Here is a 5,977-nt window from a genome sequence, read left to right on the forward strand (position 1 = left end):
GCCGGGCCGTCGGCATAGGCCTCTATGCCGACGGCTATACTACGCCGACGGTCTGACAAGACTACGCTGACGTGATCTAAGCCGACGGGTCTATGCCGACGGCAGCCGTAGGCATAGATCTATACCGACGGCCCTGGGCCGTAGGCATAGACCACGAGTCCGGTAGTGAATCCACAACAGAATCCTGTGGGCCCCTCAGGCTGACCACGCGAGATGCCGCTCCATGCCCTGGACTTGGATTAGTAATTAGCGGTGACGCACGCAAACTCCGTTCAACCTCGCTTATAATTCCTTGGAGAGCAGGTCACCCCGCTTGTGTGACTCTAATTAAGCTGGCAAACAAGCACGGGACAACTACGCTGCACAGCGACGATGTTGCTTATTCGATATGCGACCGGGATCTCATAGAAGAGAAACGGCCGATCCGGGGTACACGGAACTATATACATGATTTAAGAGCAACTTCAACGGGCCGCCCCAAACAGATGGTGCATTTTTTCGCTTTTTGTTCGTTTGGGTCGGCCGTCCGCCCGGCGTCCGCCCAGTTTTGCATTTGCATCGGTAATGCGCCCAACGTGCCGACCCATTTTATGTTCGCATTCAACTTTTTTTTTAAAAAAAGACCCGTGGCCGTCTTGGCTTTGTGTCTCGTCGGGATCGTAGCCAACGGCCGGCGCACCGTCCTCAAAAATGAGGTTCTGCACGTAGTCCTCGTCGACGGTGGACGGCACTTCCTCGAACAGGTTGCGGGCGTCCGGGAGCCCGCCTGCTGGCGTCTGCAGCGCGCGTTTCCTCGTGCCGCCAGATGACGAGCCACCAACCACCGGGGTGGCGCGTTGAGGTCGATGGGCGCGGGCGTGGAAGGCGCGACCACGCTCACGTCGAGCGAGCACTCCTCGGAGAGGCGGGAGGCCTGCGGGTTGACGTAGAAGTCGGGGATCGGGTTACAAGCCGACGCGCGGGGCGTGTTGGGAAGCACCATCCGAGGAAACGCCGACGAGCCGGTGCTGGCCGCGTCGACAGCGGCTTGGACGAGGCCGTGCTGGCTAGGGTTTAACCCTAGCATGTAGAGCACATCCCTCGTTGCCGCCGCGACACGTGCGTTGGTGACCTCCTGCTGCGCGGCGGCGACGACGGCGGCCTGCGCGGCAGCCTCATCCCTCGCGTCCGCGGTGTGCCTCCGGCCCTTCCTCTTGGCCGACTCCCTTGCCCGATGTTCGGGCGTCAGCGCCTTCTTTGGCTTGGTCGCGGCGGTGGTCTTGCGCGGGGCACGAGGCTTGCCTTTTTCGGAGGGGGCGGCGGCGCCGGACGAGGTGAGGGAGGCGAGGCCGGCGGCGGCGTCAAGGTCAATGGCGTCGTCCATGGCTGGTTGGGGGCGGGAGCGCGCGCGGGCGGGAATGTTTTTGGGGGAAAATGAGAGGAAATGGTGGTGGCTCCCACCGACCGGCGGGCCCAGGGAGAGGAGTAGGCGCGCAAGCATCCATCTCGTGTCCGCGCCGATGCAAATCCGGCTCAAAATTGGGCCGAAAATGGGTCACCCGCACACGAAAAACGGAAGTGCGTCCATTTGAGTTGGCGCGTTTGGCCGATTTTTCTGTTCGTGTCGATCCAAACGAACGGCCGCGGATGAAATGGACGCTCCATTGAAGTTGCTCTAAATGTGTTGCCAAATTACCTCTGTACCTACACAAAGTTAAGAGAAGTAATTCTGTACACCCTCTGTACCTACACAAAGTTAAGAGAAGTAATTCGGGACGGAGATAATACTATATAGGACTACTATTTCTTGCTCTCATTATTTGAACGGCATTGTAAGTGTATTTAAATGTGTTTGTGGCAGCGAACCAACCTGTGGTTGGACGGTTAGAGGGACTGTGGCATCCTCAACCCACCAGGATTCAAGTCCTGGTGCTCGCATTTATTTCTGGATTATTTCAGGATTTTTGAAGGTGCTCATAAGAATAGAGTTTACATGTGTGCGTTCATAGGGATAAGTGTATGCGCGTGTATATGATCACTTGCGTCTGTACTCTGTTCAAAAAAATATGTTTGTGGCAACAACAAACACGAGCTATAGTAAACCTTTTTGAACTCATCGCAAACACACGCCGACATACATCAAGAGCCCTAACGACATGCATACACGCAACTCTCCGCTCAAGAGTAATTATGGGAGTGCCTAAAACTCATTTAGATGAGATATAACTTAGTCTCATTCAACTGATAGTATTTTTGAGAAAAAATCACTGTAGTTTCCTAAACTTGCACCGGTAGCCACTTTAGTCCCCGTAATTCAAAATACCCGAAATACGATCATAAACTTGTCCGGGGTTCACAAACGGTCTAAAATATGGTTTTGTGTACGTATTTCGTCGAGCTGGCATATGTTGACCGGTCAATCACCACATGACGATGACTGTGTGGATAGCGTGGCATCATATTTTGCAAAAAAAAATGTTGCATGCAAGGGCCCACTTGTCAGCTAAGAGAAATAAAATAGAGAAACCGCTAATGAAGGGATTCGAAGAGGTAAAAGCACCACAAGTCCTAGAACTTGTCCATGATGACGATTTGGTTCTACAACTTGCAAAATTCAACTATCTAGTCCTACAACTTGCACGCGATGTGCAAGTTTGGTCCTGGACCAATCACAAGCTACCAATTGGACTCTGCTGGCCCGGGCTGGTCTGTGCACGTATATTTGCGAAAAAATTGCCTTTCGTCCAAAGCAAGCTGCAGGATAGCCACCTAAACTAATTATGTCTCATTATGTTGTTGACTTCGGTCGTTGCCCCTCCAGTCCAGACAACCCTGTTTGTCGCCCCCCTCTCTTTCTCTGCTCTTTGCTCACAGTGCTTGTCGCCGCCGCCATCTAGCTAGCCGGCATGGTTTCCTGGAGTGAAGGACCCAGCTCCTCGTCGGACGGCGACTCTGTCAGCAGTCCGGTGAGCTCCTCTCCCTGCACCTCTAGCATTTAGGGTTTGGCAAAATGGAGAATTTCTGAGCAGATTTTCTTTTAGGCTCCTCCCACCATTGTCTGCTCCGAATGAAGAGGCGTTGCTACAGATCTACCTGCTAGATGTGCACACCAAGCCATATGTGAGAACTTTGTGGGCTTTGAGTCTGTGGACAGTGAAAGAAGATTCCTGGGTTGTGCAAAAAGGTTAGTAGATTTTCAGATCTGTGGTGAACTGCAAGATTCAGTTACCACAACAATGAATTACTGCAGATGTAGATGGTAGTGCCGTATTAAGTGTACGTGCTTTTGAAATTTAAGTGGATATGTGCTTTGCATGAACTTGATATGTGCCATTTAATTGTTGATGATATTATCTAAAAAACTGACAATGAATAATTGATAGTGTTGTTTTGTGCCATAGTGCTATAAGAAGATTTGTTGTACTTTGAATAATTGTGTGAGTTAACTGGATTGTGTTCAGTTAACTGAATCTTGTGTTAGTTAACTAAACTATGCATTTGACTGTAAAAAATCTTGATTTCTAGGAAGGACCTAAATGTAGGTATGTGCACTAGGTTGACCCAGAGTGGCCTCCTCGAATTGAAGATGAGTCTAGGTAAGCTTTGGGACATGTATGGGGATCAGGTCAAGCTCAGGCTCAGGCTCAGGCAAAATGTTGTTAATGCTGCAGAAAACTTTAAGATATTGGGAGAGAAGGAAAAGATGGAAAAAGATTTGAGGTTTTTTAAGCTAGATTTTGCTAAGATTGTGGCTGACAAGTAGCAGGCAATTGCCCAATTGGGCAGCACACAGCTTGCTTTTTCGGACCTAAAGCAAGATCTTTAGAAGAAGAAGATGTATGATAAATTTACCACTAGCATTCATCAAGTGGTGAGGGTTAAGGCAGAGAAAGAGAGGAATGAGATGATGCAAGAGAGGGACAAATTGATGGAAGAGAAAGATCAGATGAAGAAAGAGAAAAAGAAGCTAGAGTACATGATTGGTGACTTATTCAAGCATAAGGAAGACACCAAGTGCAAGATAAGGAAGGTTAGGGAGATGCTAGATGAATTTGAGTGATCCATTGTTGTTGTAATGCTGCCCAAATTTGTAGCTCTTAGTTTGGTGTAGTTCTATAATGAATTTTATAAGTGGACTTGTTTAATTTAGTGAGTTAGGATCAACGGACTTGTTTAATTTGGTGTAGCCTACATTTGAGTGATCATTGATGGATTAGTATCATTGATGGAAGATGACTGAATTATTTGATGCACTGATTTTTTTATCATTGTTCTCACTTAACTAAATTTGTATGCAGCTAACTGAATTTGTTAACAGTTGACTAAATGTTGACAGCATAAGGCAGTTAAGCGAATTTGTATGCAGATAACTGAATCTTGTGTCAGTGTAAGTCAGTTAACTAAATTGATATGCAGTTAACTGAATTGTTGTGTCAGTGTAGTGTTAGTTAACTGAATTTGTATGCAGTTAACTAAACTTTTGTGTGAGTGTAAGTCAGTTAACTGAATTTGTATGCAGTTAACTGAATTTGTATACAATTAATCTGTTGCTGAACTTTTAGTTAACTATTTGAGTTAACTAAGTGATTTACTTAATTTTGCTGAACTTGCAGTTAGCTAATTCAATTAACTAAGTCAGTTAACTAAATTTTTGTTAGTGCATGCTCTTTCGCAGAATGTAGCATATGTACCTACAGAATGCAGCATGCAATTTATAGTAAGTGGTACATAGTACTGTCCTCATGTTGTAATACCTCATTTCTGTGGTCACCAAAGTTGACCTTTGAAGGTCCCATTATGGGTTTTTTAGGGGTCGGCCCCCTTGTGGGTGACCTCCAGGAACCAGTTAGTTTCTTTCGCAGTACGCGCTGAAACAAGGCAGACCCAAGGCAGACCTTATTTGGCGCTTCGGGCGCTTGATATAGTGCATTTTGCAAACGGGCGCTCACAAATCTTTCAAACTCAGCTGACTCGTCTATATTCTTTTCTACCAATTTTAACCCGCAAAAAAAAGGATCGAACACAGGACCTCATCGTTCTTTACCCACTTGTGCACAGTTACTTCGTTTCTCTCTTTTATTTCGTTCTTTAGTCCGGTTTGTTCTTTCTTCTTTCCTTTTTCTTGTTCTTTTACTTTCTTGTTTTCTTAAATGTACTATTTTTTTTCTTTCGTTTGTGAACATTTTTTCAAAATTGATGAACTTTTTTTTTCAAATGTGACGAACTTTTTTCAAATTCAATGAACTTTTTAAAAATTTGACAAGCTTTTTTCAAAGTCGTTGTAGTTTTTGAAAATTGGTGCTTTTTCCCAAAATCAATGAAAGTTTTTCAAATTTCTGAATTTTTTTTATTTTCCCAAATTCATGAACTTATTTTTCAAATTCTTGACTTTTTTTTCAAGTTCTCCAATTTGTTTTTTTATAGTCAATGGTCAATGAGTCTAAGGGTCAACAGATGAACGAACAACCGACCGAGCAGGAAAGAAATTAAGACGAGCGATCTGGCCGTGGCGACTATATCTCGCATTTACGAGATGATATGATATGTCGCTAAATGCACTATAGTAATCGGGCCGACCCACTTCACGGCGCACATTTAAAGAAAAAAGGGAAGGGAAAAGGAGTGAATGAGGGATCAATCCCTGGAGCTCCAGGAAGAAACGACCGCTCATAGCGACCGGGCCGTGCTACTCTTCGTGTTAAGTAAAGGGGTCGCGACCTACTTCAAGCGAGTCAAGCCGGTTTTCTCCACTTTTTTTATTTTCTTTTGTTTCTTTTTTTCTCTGTTTTTTCATTTGTTTCTTCAGTTTTTTTTCATTGGTTCATTTTTTCTTTTCTTGTTTCCTCCTTTTTGGGTTTCATTCTGCATTTTTCAATACACATTTAGCATTTTTCCAATACAACTTTAATAGTTTTTCATATATGGTGAACATTTTTCTATCACAATTATTTAACATTTTTTAAATGTTTGATTAACATTTTTCCAACTCAATATTAAC

This window comes from Triticum aestivum, chromosome 2A, assembly GCF_018294505.1.
Source record: "Triticum aestivum cultivar Chinese Spring chromosome 2A, IWGSC CS RefSeq v2.1, whole genome shotgun sequence".
Classification (NCBI taxonomy): domain Eukaryota; kingdom Viridiplantae; phylum Streptophyta; class Magnoliopsida; order Poales; family Poaceae; genus Triticum; species Triticum aestivum.